Raw genomic sequence first — 20,142 nt, forward strand, 5'->3', positions numbered from 1 at the left:
TTCTGAATATATTTTCACACACAACCTTTACATAAAACATTCGCAACGTTAATAAAACCTGTCGAGCGTACATACACACATCAAAAAAAGTTTTGCATCACCCCAGTTCCCAGAACTCCGGAAGATAGACGTTGACTGTGGATTTTGTATCAGACACAATCCCTTTGACTGTTCAGAGATGTCACTCAACCCGCCCAAAGATGTAATCAACCATGCATGAGCATTGCCTATTACACGGTGGGGGTCCGACAGCCGATCAGTTCTAGTCATTCCACGAGAAAGGAGGTACACGGCTCGTGTTGTCTGTTGTCCAACCATGCCTAGTCGGTCATTACCGCGGTTCGACCGCGTTGGCATTGTTACTTCGTGTCAGGAAGGGCCGTAAACAAGGGAAGTGCCCAGGCGTCTCAGAGTGAACCAAAGCGGTGTTGTTCGGACATGGACATAGAGAGAGACAGGAACTGTCGACCACTACCTAAGGATTATCTCTCGGAGGAACCCTAACAGCAACGCCACCATGTTGAATAAAACTTTTCGTGCACACACAGGACGTCGTGTTACGACTCAAACTGTGTGCAATAGGCTACATGATGCGCAACTTCACTCAAAACGACCATGGCGAGGTCTGCCTTCGCAACCACGACACCATGCAGCGCGGAACAGATGGGCCCAACAACATGTCGTATAGTGCTCAGGATTGTCATCACGACCTCTTCGCCGATGAGCGTCGCATATGCTTTCATCCAGACAATTGTCGCCAAGGTGTTTAGAGGAAACCCAGTCAAAAAATGTGTGTGAAATCTTATGGGACTTAAGTGCTAAGGTCATCAGTCCCTAAACTTACACACTACTTAACCTAAATTATCCTAAGGACAAACACACACACACCCATGCCCGAGGGAGGACTCGAGCCTCCGCCGGGACCAGCCGCACAGTTCATGACTGCAGCGGCAGAACCCAGTCAGGCTTGAACACCTCAGACACACTGTCCAGCGAGTACAGCAAGGCCGAGGTTCCTTGCTGTTTTGGGGTGGCATTATGTGGGGCCGACGTACGCCGTTGGTGGTCATGGAAGACGCCGTAACGGCTGTACGATACGTGAATGCCACTTCCAACCGATAGTGCAACCATATCGGCAGCATACTGTTCAGGCATTCGTCTTCATGGACGGCAATTCGCGCCCCCATCGTTCACATCTAGTAAATGACTTCCTTCAAGATAACATCGCTCGACTAGTGGCCAGCATGTTCTCGAACATGACTGCGATGGACTGGAAAGGACTGTTTATCGACGTCGTGACCCACCAACCACTCTGAAGGAACTACGCCGAATCGCCGTTGTGGAGTGGGACCATCTGGACCAACAGTGCCTTGATGAACTTGTGGATAGTATGCCACGACAAATACAGGCATCCATCAGTGCAAGAGAACGTGCTACTGGCTATTAGAGGGTTCGGTGTGTACAGCAATCTGGACCACCACCTCTTGCTGTATGGTGGTACAACATGCAATGTGTGGTTTTCATCAGAAATAAAAAGGGCGGAAATGATGTTTATGTTGATCTCTATTCCAATTTTCTGTACAAGTTCCGGAACTCTTGAAACCGAGTTGATGCAAAACTTTTTTTGATTTGTGTGTTTTACACGCGTCTGGTCTCTTTCAGATCTCAACTCAAACAGCTACTAATTAATTAGCGCTTTTGTTGGCGTCGCTGGTTGGGTACACTTCTGCATTTGAGTGCCACAATCAGTATCACTGGCCACGGCCAGCTATTGTTCATTGTTAGAGTAGTCGTGTCAGTGTCTTGTCGTACACAGTATCGTGCGAGCTCGCACACGAAACATTCTCGTAACCGCACGGAGTCCGAGACTGGTTCTTCTTAATTTTCTCTACGTAGTACAGACTCCGACGAAAGCACGAACGTGCAACGCCTTAAGAACCCGGTGGAACATCCACGCCCGACCAAATTATCCCATTACCTGAGGTGAGTATCGTTTGCATTCGCCAACAATTCGTTATCGTTCCGCTCTTAGAGCTTGGCGGCCTTATTAAATAGATTCCTTCTCCGGGTATGCGGACAAACCTAACATACAGACATTTTTATGGAGTTTCTAAATCTTACGTATTTTTGACATTTAAATTAGAGATCTCATCTGTTATAATCTTACTAGCTACTTTTGAAAAGCTCCCTTTTCAAAAATCATTCGGTTTTTCCTTTTATTTATTATAGTTTTCCCTTTCTGACAAAGAGAAAATGTCATTACAAGAGAGAAAACATCCGGGAGCTGAGTCTGGAAATAATGTAAATTGTCTTCATACATACTAGAGCATTTTCAGCACACACGAGGAGAGGACAGAAAAGCACTTCATTAAGCCACTTACTAGTCAAGCTATTTGTTAAATTCTACTACTGCTAGCTATCTTTATCTTCAAAAGTTATTCAGCTTTTATTCCAATGAGTAAAAATCAGTGTTGATATACGTATTTATTGCGTTCCTAAGAACATGTAATTTCGTATCTAATAGTACTACAATATTCATTAATGCATTTGTACATTACGTATTATTTAATGTAAAGCGTTAAAAAGAATGTTTTGATACCTTCAAATAATTTTCACAGTAGCCTAATTGTTATGGTTTTTGGCGCTCAAGATTTGTGTCAATATTTTATCAGGCAGGCTGTGATTAGTGCGACTTCGATACGTTCTTTCCCATTGGAAGTCGTGGAACAGAGTTCAGGGTTGCAGCCTAAAAGAACAAGTGTAATTGTCCTGGACAATTCTCATTACCACTCGTACACAATCACAAACATACCAACCTATTCACAAACATACCTACCTATAAGCTAATAGAATAGGGGGCTCCTTGTGTACCAGCCGCCTACACTTAATATTTACTCCAATCGGGTGCTGCAATCGCAATATACCATGTGCTGTATTCATTATTATATACATTCGTAATTATGTGTTGCCTCCCATAGCGTAGGCAAATTTTTCATTCATACACAGACATATACGTACATTTTGCAGCTATATACCTCTGCAGATTGTTAGGAACTTCTATTTGTTTGCTTCCCTCAGAACAGCTCTTTGTGTCACCTTCTTGTTTTAATATTTGACAGTGAATTCACCTGCAGTGATGTTTTTCAGGATCACGTTTTGTGTCGTGACGTTGCAACTTACCTTGTGGCTTGCTGCTGCTCACTGTGCTGCGTCTAATCCGCTCACGTGTACAGTTATTCCTTTCGGCGTTATAAAAAATCTGAATGTTTAGACATTTTTTTTCTCGCAACATGTGGGAACGTAATTGTGGTACTATTACGCAACACTACAAGAATAAACATTACTACGTTGAACTATGTTGTCTGCTACAAAGGTTGAGAAACTCAACAAAGTGTGGGATTGTTGTGAAACAGCTCTCACTTGATCTTAAACGTTGTTTTGGTCACGTTTTTTCATAATTCGGAATTTTGTTAGTTCCAGAGTAATTGGATGGTTTAAGCGTTCCTTGTTCCCAGTAATTACTAAATGGCTTTTCCGTCTTTCTTCCCCATATACAATAAACATGCAATAAAATAATTGTTACTGCTATGTCGATCTCCAATTATGTGTTCTAATGTTTATTATACTTACATGTAAAATTTTTGGAGATTTCCGTCATTGTTCGGTCGCCATTTGTAAGATTATTATTGGGAAAAAGAATTTGTAGATGATAAGGGAAATATTATTTGTAGATTAAGTTGATTGTTTAAGATTATTCTGGAAAATACCAATATTATCGGATAAAGGAAGGGTTTCGGATATCCCAAAAGCCATCCGGCCGGAGTGACCAAGCGGTTCCAGGCGCTTCGGTCTGCAACCGCGCGACCGCTACGGTCGCAGGTTCGAATCCTGCCTCGGGCATGGACGTGTGTGATGTCCTTAGATTAGTTAGATTTAAGTAGTTTTACGTTCTAGGGGACTGATGACCTCAGACATTAAGTCCCATAGTGCTCAGAACCATTTGAACCATTTCTTGTAGCTACTGAAGAAATAATGGAGCAATAAGATTCCGTTATGAATACATTAACTTAAAATTAAAATGTGTTCTTATGCCCCATCTTCAAATGATTTCTATACTTCAACTCTGCGGTGACACGCCGTTGTTTCTCCCCTATTTTTACTGGTGTCCTTCAGGACCTCACGATTGTCCAAATGTTTATTACGATGTACTTTCATGGACTAATAAATAAATATTCAGACTACTTTTTAAAACCGTCCCAAATATATTTTCGTAAACAATCTTTACGTAACACATTCACAAGGTTAATAATATTTGGAGCGTGTACATTTTTTATTCGCGTCTGGTCTCTTTCAGATCTCATCACAGGCAGACAGCTACTGATTAATTAGTGAGCGGTGGATTGCTTATCAATAATCATTTCTGGCATCTCTGTCATTTATGGTTGTCATAGTATTATCGCTATCTAGCCTCCAGAGAGCGCGTCTATTAATCAACTTAGAAGTTACTACCACATGGGAAACTTTCAGACGGCCGCGGTGGCCGAGCGGTTATAGGCGCTTCAGTTCGGAACCACGCGGCTGCTATGGTCGCAGTTTAGAATCCTGCCTCGGGCATGGATGTGTGTGATGTCCTTAGGTTAGTTAGGTTTACTTAGTTCTAAGTCTAGGGGACTGAGGTCCTCAGATATTAAGTCCCATAGTGCTTAGAGCCATTTGAACCATTTTGAAACATTCCAAAATAACACTGGAGCTGGCCGCCAGGTACTCCCGTTAGCAGCATCACACTTTCGGTGGCGGTCTCCCCAGTTTGATACTTTACTGTACATCCCCGAGAACTGAGCTGTGTAATCCGTACCTCTGTGACTATATGCTTTGCTTTGCAGCACCCTACACAATTGGAGTGTCTCCAGCAGAGGACATCCTACCGACCGTGAAATATCTCACATGTCTCCCCGCCCCCTGCCCACACTTCTGCTACTCAAGAAACGCGTGGTTCCTCTTTTAGTCTTATTCGGTTTGGTACATAGATGACGTACAGGCGAAAACACCTACAGCCCTTCATAGGACTGTTCAGAACGTAATGAAATAGCTCTGCTGCTTAGAACTGAAGTTAGTCGCAATAAGTCTCGATGAGTTTCCTTCGTTCACTGACAGATGATACAGTACAATTTCTCATTTATTTCCGTATATCTCGTCGACTTGGATGGCATGATTTAGTTGGATGCTTCTATCTGATCTTTTTAGCTTCTGTAACACTTGTTTGCGTCATTTGTCGGGAGGCTGGCTTGGGGCATCACTCTCCACTTCTCTATCCTATTCACGTCTTTTTATATCTACACGATAACTGCAACTTGCATCCTTTGCTTGCCTTATCTACCCTAAATTCGCTCTACAATCTTTACATAACTGCCCTCCTTCGCCAAATTGATGAATTCTTAATACGTCAGGTCCTCCATAAATATCTTTCACTCTGTTCCATTCAGTGTTCTCATTAGTTACCTGATCTAAACATACACTCTTCAGCATTCTTCAACAGTACAACATTTTAAAAAATTCTGTTCTCTTGTTCTAATGTTTATATATTTAACTTACACGCAACACTATAAGCAATTAAAGGTAACGATGTAAACGTCGTAGCCCACACCAGAATTAAAATTATTCACTTATCCTTCTTATTCATGTTACAGTTTCACAATTCTTTGTTCATACAGCATCGTGACAAAAATGGCCCACATAATTTAAAAGGCGCGTCGTTATACAATCGCAGCCAAAGCAGATGTATACGAGTCCTCTTCCACTACTGAGTACCAACATTTAGGCTTCTATACTAAAATGAAGACATCAATACTGCCTTTCGTTTCGTATCATTTGAAATCAGTGTAGTTTCGTGAAGCACAGAACATGTCATCTGATGTACACGATACACGTGAGCTTTGACAGAAATGCTATCTCTGTTTCCTCTGTGTAACTAACGGGTGTACACTTTTTTGCCACAAGCTGGAATAATATTTGAACACAGTATTTCTAATGGTTAGCCATCCTACCATTTAATCTGAGACAGGTAACGGCAATTGAAACTGTAGTGCACGTAAAAATATTAACCGAACTCCTTTCAGATATTCTTGGCAAAATGGTAGTGGCATCATGTTCCAGTGAAAATTTGAAAAACATAGGATTAAAATATTTAGAGGTGAAAATTTACTACCTAAAACTTAGTTTCCACATTATTGATTACAACTGTACTGTAGTGTAGCGTATATTTTTGGTCGCGTGGGGTTAGGGCTGGATGCTATAATAACAATAGACTAACAGGGACACGCGATGTAAATCCGTAGCCGTGTTTAAGCAGGGCTCAGACAATACGATACAACTAAAATATCTTCCTACAATAAACAAAATTAAAATCAAAACTTTGCACAAGATAGATAAGCGTATAACAACAGTAAAAATTACAATATATGGCTCTCGACCATTGACATTGACTGTGACGTATATCGGCAGCTCTAAACTTCCCTTTGCAAACTTCAAGATTTTAAACATGGCTGCAGCAGCAACTGTTAAAATTCTTCACAATAAAGGATGACAGCCAAAAACGGTTGCAGGATAGAATTTTTTTATTAAAATTCTTGACCAAGGTTTCTGTACATATAAATATACCTTCATCAGAAGTAAAACTTCTAAAATTACATCATGCACTGGAGAATAATAAAACAATTATGCCAAAAGGCGTCGTCAGTAATTAAAATATCATCTCCATTTGTACAACATGTGTAATGGGCACAGGATCAAAGCGAACAGTTTAACACCGTTACTTCGTCTATGAACTATTGAGACACGAGTGTGAAGGCACTAAGGCACAATCTGCCTTAGTGCCCGTTGTGGTGGGGTCGTCATGTACCCTCTAGGTTGTAGCCCCCTGACAACACAGGGATCGTACTGCCGATACCTGAGCTGCACCCTCCCCACGTCGGCCAAGGAGTAGATGCCCGTCTTCTTGGGGCATCAGGACTCCCGGCAATGGTCATCCTGCCAGGTGGCCCTTGCTGCGGCTGGGTGGCGCCCGTGGGAAGAGCCCCTGGTCGGAGTGGGTGGTATCGGGGCGGACGTTTCGCAGATGAAACGTCAACATGTATCAGGTCGCTCTGCGGCCGAGTCTTTCAAAAGAAAAGGTACCATTTCTAGTTCTGGTTCTCCTGCCCTTTCCCCCTTGGCCACTCCATGGGAGGAGGGACAGGCCCGCCGGCTTGGGGCGAAGTACTTCCCCCACTATTTGGTCTGTTCTCGAACCGATGGGGGGACGTTCGCCACATCCAAGCCCTTGTTCTTTGTTCAGCACATTGAGGACGTCTTCGGGGAAATCGAGGCTCTCAGCAAGATGCGTTCAGGGTCCGTCCTTATCAAGACCACCTCCGCCACACAGTCGGCGGCGCTCCAGGCGTGCGACCGCCTAGGGGACATCCCAGCATCCATTGTCCCACATCTGGCACTAAATAGGACGCAGGGGGTTATTTTTCATCGTGACCTCCTGCTACAATCTGATGAGGAGCTCAGGGCCAACCTGGAGCGCCGAGGCGTGCATTTCGTCCGGCGAGTCCAGCGCGGCCCCAAAGACCGTCGCATCGACACCGGGGCCTTTATCCTCGCCTTCGAGGGGGACGTTCTCCCCGAGAAGGTAAAGGTGATGTGCTACCAGTGTGACGTGCGACCTTACGTCCCGCCTCCTATACGCTGTTTTAGGTGTTTGCGCTTTGGGCACATGTCATCACGGTGTGAGGCTGAGCCCCTTTGTGGCGATTGTGGACGCCCTCTTCGTGAGGAACATACATGCACCCCACCACCTCGGTGCGTTCATTGTCCTGGCGTCCACTCGCCTAGATCCTCAGACTGACCCACATATCAGAAGGAGAAAAAGATACAAGAAATTAAAACTTTGGATCAGCTCTCTTATTCTGAGGCCCGGAAGAAGTACGACCGCCTCCATCCCGTGCCATTGACCACCTCGTTTGCCTCAGTTGTGTCCACTCCTTCCGCGGTATCCTCACCCCTATCCTGTCCCCCCTCCGTCTCCTCTGCCCATCAGGGGGCTCTGCCTCCGCCTCCCAAATCCCTCCCTTCCAAATCCTCCTCCCCCGTGGCCCCCACCCCCTCTGCCCCAGGGGCCACCCTTCCTCCTCCTCCTTCCCCCACGCCACCTGAGAAGCGATCCTCTTCTCAGGCGTCCATCGGGGAAACGTTCCGGACCCCAGCTTCCGAGGTCCGGCGTTCCAAAACGGACCCCACGCGTGAGGACCTCCTTCGGATCCAGCCCACCATCCCTGTGCCTCCTCGGCCTTCCAAGAAGGCTTCCAAGAAGAAGTCTCTATCCCCCTCTCCACCCCGGCGCGTTTCGTCTGACGCTCCATCCGTGAGTCGCTGCTCCCGGCCGTCCTCAGTTTCGCCGGGACGCTCTGCTGCCAGGCGCTACGCCGGCCTTTCGTCGGCAAATGATGCGGCCCGTCCTACACAACCAGGGACAGCGGCCGCAGCTGGCGACGAGTCGATGGAACCGGATCCGCCTCCCGTCGGTTGTAGCGTAGTTCCCTCGCAACCTGGCCCTCCGCGGCCGTCGAGGTGACCAGATCTTCCCCCGTCTCGTTCCCCCAACCTTTTGACTAGCGATGGCGTTCTTTTATTGGAACATAAGAGGTATTCGATCTAATCGGGAGGAATTACAACTGCTCCTCCGCCTGCACTGTCCGCTCGTCCTTGGTCTCCAGGAAACCAAGTTGCGCCCGACTGACCGTATTGCCTTTACCCACTAAAACCTCGGAGCGGTATGACCTTACCTCTGTGGACGGTATCCCAGCTCATGGTGGGGTCATGTTGCTCGATCGGGACGATGTTTATTACCATCCCATCCCATTGACCACCCCACTCCAAGCAATAGCTGTCCGCATTACTCTTTCTGCTTTTACTTTTTCAGTTTGTACCATCTACACTCCACCATCATCTGCTGTTAGTCGGGCTGACATGATGCACCTGATCGTTCAGCTTCCCCCGCCGTTTTTATTGTTTGCCGACTTCAATGCCCATCATCCCCTTTGGGGCTCTCCTGCGTCCTGTCCAAGAGGCTCACTCTTGGCGGATGTCTTCAACCATCTCAATCTTGTCTGCCTCAATACCGGCGCCCCGACTTTCCTTTCGGACTCTACTCATACCTACTCCCACTTGGACCTCTCGATCTGTTCTGCCACTCTTGCCCGTCGGTTCGAGTGGTATGTCCTTTCTGACACCTATTCGAGTGACCACTTCCCCTGTGTCGTTCGTCTCCTGCACCACACCCCATCCCCACGTCCTTCGAGCTGGAACATACTGAAAGCTGACTGGGGACTGTACTCCTCCCTGGCGACCTTTCCGGACCACGGTTTTCCCAGTTGTGACAGTCAGGTCGAATACCTCACGGCTGTTATCATCAATGCTGCCGAACGTTTCATTCCTCGTACTACTTCCTCCTCACGTCGCGTTTCCGTCCCCTGGTGGAACGAGGCTTGTAGGGACGCTATCCGTGCTCGACGACGTGCTTTACGCACCTTTCGCCGCCATCCTACGTTGGCGAATTGTATAGAATACAAACGACTCCGAGCGCAATGCCGTAGAGTCATCGAAGACAGCAAAAAAGCTTGTTGGGCCTCTTTCACCAGCTCCTTTAACAGTTTCACTCCCTCTTCTGTCGTTTGGGGTAGCCTGCGCCGGCTGTCGGGCATTAAGGCCCACTCCTCGGTACCTGGCCTGACCTCAGATAATGAGGTCCTTGTTGATCCTGTGGCTGTCTCCAACGCCTTTGGCCGCTTTTTCGCGGAGGTTTCAAGCTCCGCCCATTACCATCCTGCCTTCCTTCCCAGGAAAGAGGCAGAAGAGGCTCGGCGACCTTCCTTCCACTCGCTGAATCTGGAAACTTACAATGCCCCCTTTACTATGCGGGAACTCGAACGTGCGCTTGCACTATCCCGGTCCTCTGCTCCGGGGCCAGATGCCATTCACGTTCAGATGCTGGCACACCTTTCTCCGGCGGGCAAAAGCTTCCTTCTTCGTACCTACAATCGCGTCTGGACCGAAGGTCAAGTCCCCATGCGTTGGCGTGACGCCGTTGTTGTTCCTATACCCAAACCCGGGAAGGATAGACACCTTCCTTCTAGTTACCGCCCCATTTCTCTTACAAGCTGTGTCTGTAAGGTGATGGAGCGCATGGTTAATGCTCCGTTACTCTGGATTCTTGAATCTCGATGACTACTTACTAATGTCCAATACGGCTTTCGTGGCCGCCGCTCCGCTGTTGACCACCTTGTGACCTTGTCGACATTCATCATGAACAACTTTTTGCGAAGGCGCCAAACGGTAGCCGTGTTCTTCGACTTGGAGAAGGCTTATGATACCTGTTGGAGAGGAGGTATCCTCCGCACTATGCACAGGTGGGGCCTACGCGGTCGCCTGCCCCTTTTTATTGATTCCTTTTTAATGGATCGAAAGTTTAGGGTATGTGTGGGTTCCGTATTGTCCGACGTCTTCCTGCAGGAGAACGGAGTACCTCAGGGCTCCGTCTTGAGCGTAGCCCTTTTTGCCATCGCGATCAATCCAATTATGGATTGCATTCCACCTAATGTCTCAGGCTCTCTCTTTGTCGATGACTTCGCGATCTACTGCAGTGCTCAGAGAACATGCCTCCTGGAGCGCTGCCTTCAGCGTTGTCTAGACAGCCTCTACTCATGGAGCGTGGCAAATGGCTTCCGGTTCTCTGAAGAGAAGACAGTTTGTATCAACTTTTGGCGATGTAAAGCGTTCCTTCCGCCACCCTTACATCCCGGTCCCGTTGTTCTCCCATTCGTGGACACAACTAAGTTTCTAGGGCTCACGTTGGACAGGAAACTGTGTTGGTCTCCACATGTCTCTTATTTGGTGGCCCGTTGTACACGTTCCCTTAATGTCCTAAGAGTTCTTAGCGGTTCATCTTGGGGAGCGGATCGCACTGTCCTGCTTCGCTTGTATCGGTCCATAGTCCGATCGAAGCTGGATTATGGGAGCTTCGTCTACTCGTCTGCTCGGCCATCCCTCTTACGCCGGCTCAACTCCATCCACCATCGGGGGATACGTCTTGCGACCGGAGCCTTCTACACTAGTCCTGTGGAGAGTCTTTATGCTGAAGCTGCCGAGTTACCATTGACCTACCGGCGCGACGTACTGCTGTGTCGGTATGCCTGCCGGCTGTTGTCTATGCCCGACCACCCCTCTTACCAGTCCTTCTTCGCCGATTCTCTCGACCGTCAGTACAGGTTGTATGTGTCTGCCCTGCTGCCCCCCCAGAGTCCGCTTCCGTCGCCTGCTTCGACAATTGGATTTTGCCCTCCCTACCACCTTCAGAGAGGGTGAGCGCCCGACGCCACCTTGGCTCCAGGCTCCGGTTCCTCTTTATCTCGACCTCAGCTCACTCCCGAAGGAGGGTACTCCGGCTGCAGTGTATTGCTCACGGTTTGTCGAACTTCGTGCTCGACTTGCCGGTCACACCTTTATTTACACCGATGGCTCCAAAACTGACGATGGTGTCGGCTGTGCCTTTGTCGTCGGGGCCGCCACCTTTAAATACCGGCTCCTATACCAATGTTCCAGCTTTACGGCCGAGCTTTTTGCTCTCCATCAGGCCGTTCAGTATGCCCGCCGCCACCGCCATTCATCGTATGTACTCTGCTCTGACTCAGTCAGTGCTCTTCAGAGCCTTGGAGCTCCCTATCCGGTCCATCCCTTGATTCAACGGATACAGCAGTCCCTCCAGTCTTTCGCTAATAATTGTGGTTCTGTCAGCTTTCTGTGGGTTCCTGGACATGTAGGAGTGCCTGGGAATGAGGCTGCGGATGCTGCAGCCAAGGCTGCAGTCCTCCTGCCTCGGCCAGCCTCCCATTGTGTCCCGTCATCTGACGTTCGTGGTGATGTATGTAAGAAGCTTGTGTCGTTGTGGTGGGATGCTTGGTCATCCCTCCAAGGAAACAAGCTCCGGGCTGTAAAACCGCTCCCAACTGCTTGGACAACCTCCTCCCGACCATCTCGGCGCGAGGAGGTCCTTCTGACCAGGTTGCGGATTGGGCATTGCCGGTTTAGCCACCGCTACCTGCTCTCCGGTGATCCAGCCCCGCAGTGCCCTTGTGGTCAGGCATTAACAGTGCGCCATGTTTTATTGTCGTGTCCCCGTTTTAGTCAATTTCGTGTTATCCTGTCTCTGCCATCTACTTTACCGGATGTTTTAGCTGATGACGCTCGAGCAGCTGCTCGTATTCTGCGTTTTATAACTTTAACTGGCTAGTCCAAAGACATTTAACCTTTTTACTTATTTTATCTGCATCTTTGTCAGGTACTTCTGGTGTCCCCCCATCCCCTTGAGTTCTAGCAGATTCCATTTGCTCTAACACCAGTGACTGGGCGCTAATGACCTCAGCAGTTGAGCGCCCTGAACCCCTACCAAAAAAAAATCCTAGCCTTCTCCTCCTCCTAGCCTTCTCCTCCTCCTAGCCTTCTCCTCCTCCTAGCCTTCTCCTCCTCCTAGCCTTCTCCTCCTCCTAGCCTTCTCCTCCTCCTAGCCTTCTCCTCCTCCTAGCCTTCTCCTCCTCCTAGCCTTCTCCTCCTCCTAGCCTTCTCCTCCTCCTAGCCTACTCCTCCTCCTAGCCTTCTCCTCCTCCTAGCCTTCTCCTCCTCCTAGCCTTCTCCTCCTCCTAGCCTTCTCCTCCTCCTAGCCTTCTCCTCCTCCTAGCCTTCTCCTCCTCCTAGCCTTCTCCTCCTCCTAGCCTTCTCCTCCTCCTAGCCTTCTCCTCCTCCTAGCCTTCTCCTCCTCCTAGCCTTCTCCTCCTCCTAGCCTTCTCCTCCTCCTAGCCTTCTCCTCCTCCTAGCCTTCTCCTCCTCCTAGCCTTCTCCTCCTCCTAGCCTTCTCCTCCTCCTAGCCTTCTCCTCCTCCTAGCCTTCTCCTCCTCCTAGCCTTCTCCTCCTCCTAGCCTTCTCCTCCTCCTAGCCTTCTCCTCCTCCTAGCCTTCTCCTCCTCCTAGCCTTCTCCTCCTCCTAGCCTTCTCCTCCTCCTAGCCTTCTCCTCCTCCTAGCCTTCTCCTCCTCCTAGCCTTCTCCTCCTCCTAGCCTTCTCCTCCTCCTAGCCTTCTCCTCCTCCTAGCCTTCTCCTCCTCCTAGCCTTCTCCTCCTCCTAGCCTTCTCCTCCTCCCAGCCTTCTCCTCCTCCCAGCCTTCTCCTCCTCCTAGCCTTCTCCTCCTCCTAGCCTTCTCCTTGCCTCCTCCTCCTCCTAGCCCTCTTCTCCTCCTCCCTCTTCCTCCTTGCTTCCCTCCTCCTCCTTGCCTTCCTCCCTGTGCATGTCTGAAGGTGGACCCACGCGTTTGCACGCGTAGCCGGTGGCAGGGTAACGCGTAATTCCCCGCCCTGGGTAGACAAGTATGGCACACACGTACCCTCTGGTAAAGGTCAGGCCCAGGGAGGGATGATTGCCTGAACTGACACCTTCCGACCATGCCAATTGTTCCCTCCGTCCATTTCTGGGGAGGTGTGACCTGAGGTGTAAACATTCATCTAAGGTGGGAGTGCCCTGTGAGAGGGCTCCCACAAGGAAGGAGCGCGCCATCAGAGACGCTGGCAATCATAGGGGATTCCTCCGCAATGGATTTCTCTTCTTCTCTCGACTTCTGCCCAAAAACGGAAACTTGACGAGCCACCAGTGACAAAAGGGCTACCGCCTGCCCCACAGTTCCTCGTAGTTTCTCGTTCTGAGGACAGAAATGATTTTTCCTGTCAAACCTTTCGTTATCCAGAAGGGCGTAGATGCCATAGCCGGATCTGTCAAGTTTTGTACCACGTGGCGTAACAGTACCTTGTTACTAGAAACTGAGAGCGCCTTTCATGCACAAAAACTGCTTTGGGCCACACTCCTGTACACGTTCCCTGTCCGGGTGAAGGCTCACCGCACTTTGAATTCGTCTCGTGGTGTGGTATATACTAGATCACTCGACGGATTGACTGACGAGGAGATTCAGTCTTTCCTCACTGAGCAAGGCGTGACGGCTGTCCATAGGGTCATGAAAAAGGTCAACAATGACCTTGTACCGGCCCGGACACTTTCCTTGACCATTGATAGTGTTCAGCTACCGTCGCGCATCAAAGCGGGCTACGAGGTTATTTCTGTTCACCCCTATGTCCCGACACCTACGCGCTGCTACCAGTGACAACGTTTTAATCACACTTGCCAGTCTTGTTCCAATGTAGCTAAATGTGCCACTTGTGGCAGGGATGCCCATGAGGGTGACTGTCCACCTCCGTCTCCTCGTTGTGTCAACTGTCAGGGTGACCATGCAGCGTCCTCCCGCGACTGTCCCATCTACAAGGAAGAACGCTGTATACAGGATATTCGGGTGAAAGAGAAAGTGTCCACCTCGGCTGCTCACAAGCTATTTGCTAGTAGGAAGCCCACGCTGCTCCCAGCGTGGAAATACAGTACTGTCCTCACCTCTCCTCGGACTACTAGGGAGATGGCGACGCAGTCATGCGATTTGACCTTTAGCACTACGGTCGTCCGTTCGGCCAGTGCTAAGATCGCCCGGTCGACGTCTCCTCTTCCTCCAGTCACCCCTCAGACACAAGCACCTTCATCAGCTTCTGCTAAGACGAAGACCCAGAAGTCAGATGCACGGGCCTTCAAGAAGGAACCGTCCTGCGCAGACTTCCTACGTACTTCGAACTCCCAGCCATCGACCAGTACTTCCACTAAACGACCTTCCAAGAAGGCTCATAGGAAGCCCAGTTCTCCTTCTCCGCCACGGCGCATATCTTCTCATGCGCCACCCAGCGGTTGCCCCCCCAGGCCGTCATCCGATTCGCCTGGCCGCACCGCTGGTAGCCGAACATCTGGCCGTTCACCGGCGGGGGAAGCTTCCCCTCCCGGCCATCTTAACAAGATGGCCGATGAACCTATAGAATAAGATGGCCGATGAACCTATAGAACCAATGGACGATGACTGTCTGCCTACTGATAGCGGCGGCAGTGCTCGCTCGAAGCCAGGCCCTCAGCGGCCTTCGAGGTGACCTCTTCTTGCATCTTCTTTTTCTTTTCCTTCTCATGATGGCACTTATTCACTGGAATATTCGCAGCATTCGCTCCAACCGAGAGGAAGTTGCTGCTCCGCTTGCACCGTCCGCTCGTCGTAGCCCTCTAGGAAACGAAGCTACGCCCATGCGATCAAATTGCCTTGGCACACTACACCTCTGTGCGTTTTGACCTACCCCCTGTGGCAGATATTCCGGCTCATGGAGGGGTTATGTTGCTGGTCCAGGTTGATATTTACTACGATCCCACCACATTGCACACCGGCCTGCAGGCAGTTGCCATCCGAATTACTCTCCCCACTTTTACATTTTCCATTTGTACCGTTTACACTCCATCGTCGTCTGCCGTTACCAGGGCAGACATGATGCAAATTACTGCTCAGCTACCTGCACCATTTTTAACTGGAGACTTCAATGCCCACTATCCCCTTTGGGGCTCTCCAGCATCCTGCCCGAGGGGCTCCCTGTTAGCAGACCTTTTCAACCACCTCAATCTTGTCTGCCTCAATACTGGCGCCCCTACTTTTCTTTCGGACACATCTCACACCGATTCCCATTTAGACCTCTCTATATGTACTACCCAACTTGCACGCCGGTTTGAGTGGTATACACTTTCTGATACATATTCGAGCGACCACTTCCCGTGTGTTGTCCATCTCCTGCACCATACCCCCTCTCCGTGCTCAACTAGTTGAAACATCTCCAAAGCAGACTGGGGGCTCTTTTCTTCCAGGGAGACCTTTCAGGATCAAACCTTCACAAGCTGCGATAGTCAGGTCGCACACCTCCAGGAAGTCATTCTCACTGCTGCTGAATATTCCATCCCTCAGACTACTTCTTCACCACATCGCGTACCGGTCCTCTGGTGGACCGCAGCATGTAGAGACGCTTACGTGCTCGTCGACGTGCTTTACGCACCTTTCAACGCCACCCTACAATGGCGAATTGTATCACTTATAAACGATTACGTGCGCGATGTCGTCTTATTGTTAAAGAAAGCAAGAAATCCAGCTGGGCTGCTTTCACAAGCACCTTCAACAGTTTTACTCCTTCTGTTGTCTGGGGTAGCCTGCGCCGGCTACCTGGCACTAAGGTCCACTCACCAGTTTCTGGCTTGACAGTCGCGAATGACGTCCTTGTGGCCCCTGAGGATGTCTCCAATGCCTTCGGCCGCTTTTTCGCAGAGGTTTCGAGCTCCGCTCATTACCATCCTGCCTTCCTCCCCCGAAAACAGGCAGAGGAGGCTAGGCCACCTAACTTCCGCTCCTCGTATCGTGAAAGTTATAATGCCCCATTCACCATGAGGGAACTCAAAAATGCACTTGCCCGGTCACGGTCGTCCGCTCCAGGGCCTTATTCTATTCATATTCAGATACTGAAGAACCTTTCTCCTGTGGGTAAAGGTTTCCTTCTTCGTACTTATAATTGCATCTGGATTGAGGGACATGTTCCCGCATGCTGGCGCGAGTCTAATTGTTATACCGATTCCTAAATCCGGGAAGGACAAGCACTTGCCTTCCAGTTATCGACCCATCTCGCTTACCAGCTGTGTCTTTAAGGTGATGGAGCGAATGGTTAACTCTCGTTTGGTTTGGCTGCTCGAATCTCGACGCCTACTTACCAATGTACAATTTGGATTTCGTATTCGCCGCTCTGCTGTCGACCATCTGGTTACCTTCCCCCCAGGGGGTCCACAACTCGCTATGCACAGGACCCCGAGCTAATGTGGCCCTCCTTCCTTTCCGGGCTGCATACCTTCCCTTCCCTTTCCGCATCCTTCCCCGTCCCCCATCTTCGCGCCCCCCCCCCCCCCCCCGCCTCACCTCTGGCTCTTTCCTTCCTTTTCTCCCCCTCTGGGAGTATGGTTTGCGCCTACGTCCGGAGACGGACGCTCGAAACTGTTCCAAATTCCTTGCTTTCTACACTTGCAAGTCCTCGTCCTTCCTCTGTCCTTCTCTTTTCCTTCCCTCTTCTCCTTGCCCTTTTCTCTGCTGCGGCGTTTGAGACCCCCTCTTCTTTCCTTTCCCTTTCTCTTTTTTCCTCCCTGTGCGTGTCTGAAGGCCGACCCACGCACTTCCATGCGTAGCCAGTGACGGGGTAACGCGTAATTCCCCGCCCCAGGTAGACAGGTAGGACACGTACGTACCCCCTGGTAACGGCCAGGCCCAGGGAGGGGTGATTACCCGAGCTGATACCTTCCGAAAGTGCCGATTGGTCCCTCCGTCCGTTTGTCGGGAGGTGTGACCTGAGGTGTGAACAATTACCTAAGGCGGGTGAAGGCCCCCACAAGGGAGGAGCGCGCCATCGGAGACGCCGGTAATCATGGGGGATTCTTCTGCAACTGTTTCCTCGCCTTCCACTATGTCTGCTCACAAACGTAAGTTCACTGAGTCTCAGCCACAGACGGTTCTTCCATCGTTGCCACAGTTCCTTGTTGTTTCTCGGTCTGACGAAGGTCACGACTTCTCCACAGTCAACCCTTTCATTATTCAGAAAGGTGTCGACACAATTGCAGGTCCTGTAAAGTCTTGTTCCAGATTACGGAATGGCACCCTGTTGTTAGAAACACACAGTGCCCTCCAGGCTCAAAAATTGCTGCGTACTTCTCTGCTCCACACCTTCCCTGTCCGGGTGGAACCGCACTGTACCTTAAATTCCTCGCGTGGAGTCGTTTATACACGCTCCCTCGATGGATTGCCTGACGAAGAAATTCAGCACTACCTGTCTGACCAGGGCGTAACGGCTGTTCATAGGGTTATGAAAAGGGTTGACACAAACATCATTCCAACCCGCACTGTCTTCTTGACATTTGACAAAGTTCAACTCCCATCCAAAATCAAAGCAGGCTATGAGATAATTTCCGTTCGCCCTTACGTCCCAAACCCTATGTGTTGCTATCGGTGTCAGCGGTTCAATCACACCAGCCAGTCCTGTTCCAATCCAGCCAAATGTGTTACGTGTGGCAAGGATGCCCATGAGGGTGCTTGTCCACCTCCATCCCCTCGCTGCATCAACTTTATGGGTGACCACGCTGCTTCCTCTCGAGATTGCCCCGTTTTTAAGGACGAAAAGCTCATCCAGGAAATAAGAGTGAAGGAAAAGGTGTCGCCCTTTGCTGCTCGAAAATTATTCGCCAGTCGACAGCCCACCGTGCCTCAGACAGGAAAATACAGCACTGTCCTTGCTTCTCCTCGGCCAACAAAGGAGGCGGCCACGCAGGCTTGCGACCTCACCTTTAGTACCACGGTCGTCAGATCGGCCAGCGCAAAGATCGCCCGTTCAACCTCACCACTTTCGCCTGCCCACTCTATGGCTCACCCTTCGTCGGGTTCTGCTAAATCTCGAGCCCAAAAGTCAGACGCCAAGTCTTCGAAAAAAGAGCATACTCGTGAAGAGTTTTTACATACCGCAACTTCACAACCATCGGTTCCTCCTTCATCTAAACATCATACTTCCAAGAAGGCTACGAAGAAACACAGTTCCTCTCCTTCTCCGCCAAGGCGTGTCCCATCTACAGCACCACCTGGCGGAAATCGCCCTCGGCCGTCTTCTGTGTCGCCGAGGCGCACTGCCCCGGCCGATCGCTGGTGGCAGGAACTGCTCCTGAACAACCTATGGATCAGGATCTTCTGCCTTCGACTGAATACAATTCCATGCTGTCGGTCGCAAGCTCTGAGCAATCGTTGAGTTGACAGCACCCTTGGTCACATTCCTCCATTTTCTGTTCACCCTATGTCCATTATCCACTGGAATATCCACGGCATTCGAGCCAATCGGGATGAATTATCGATCCTCTTACGATCCTACTCGCCGGTCATCTTCTGTCTTCAGGAAACAAAGCTGCGTCCCCATGACTGCTTTATTCTCTTTCATTTTCAGTCCGTCCGATATGATCTCCCCTCCGTTGAAGGCACTCCAGCACATGGAGGACTCATGACTCTTCTCCATGCTACTCTCCATTATCACCCAAACCCCTTTAAACAGTTCCTTCCAAGCTATCGCCGTCCGTCTTTCCCTTTCTGGATACACGTTCTCTCTTCGTACGGTATACATTCCATCGTCCACACCAATGACACAAGCTGATCTCCTTCATCTTCTTGGTCAGTTTCCACCCCCCTATTTGCTGGTTGGGGACTTAAATGCCCACCACCCGCTTTGGGGATCTCCACATCCTTGTCCACGTGGCTCACTATTGCTAGACGTCTTCCACCAAGCGGATCTAGTTTGCCTCAACACTGGGGTCCCCACATTATTGTCTGCCTCCACGACAAATTTATCTCATTTGGACCTTGCGGTCGGTACTGTTCTGCTAGCTCGGCGCTTCGAATGGTTCGCCCTTGATGATACACACTCGAGTGACCACTTTCCATGTGTTCTTAGACTGCAGCCTCAACTGCCATATATGCGCTCGCGACGCTGGAAGTTTGACCAAGCCGATTGGACACTTTTTTCGTCTCTAGCGACATTCGATGACCGTCACTTTCCCAGCGTCGACGATGAGGTCACCCATATTACCGACGTTATTCTTACAGCTGCGCAACGTTCAATACCACGCACCTCCGAATTGCCCCGGCGCCCCCCAGTTCCTTGGTGGAACAAGGCATGCCGTGACGCAATACGTGAGCGGCGACGTGCTCTTCGCATTTTCCGTCACCATCCAACTTTGGCCAGCTGTATCCGATATAAGCAGCTCCGTGCGCGATGCCGTCGCGCCATCCGCGATAGCAAGAAGGCAAGCTGGAAATTCTTTATTAGCTCATTTAACACCTTCACTCCCTCCTCGGAAGTTTGGAGTCGGCTTCGACAGTTCTCAGGTGCGCCTAGTTTCTCCCCGGTCTCTGGGTTCACTGTCGCGCATGATACATTAGTGGACCCCGTCGCCATTTCTAACTCATTGGGTCAGCACTTTGCTGAGATTTCGAGCTCTTCAAATTACACGCCAGCGTTTCTCACGAAGAAACGTGCAGCGGAAGTGCGACATCTTGCTCTCTCCTCTCAAAATCACGAAAGCTACAATACTGTTTTCTC

Source organism: Schistocerca serialis, chromosome 7 (genome assembly GCF_023864345.2).
Source record: "Schistocerca serialis cubense isolate TAMUIC-IGC-003099 chromosome 7, iqSchSeri2.2, whole genome shotgun sequence".
NCBI classification, from domain to species: Eukaryota; Metazoa; Arthropoda; class Insecta; order Orthoptera; family Acrididae; genus Schistocerca; species Schistocerca serialis.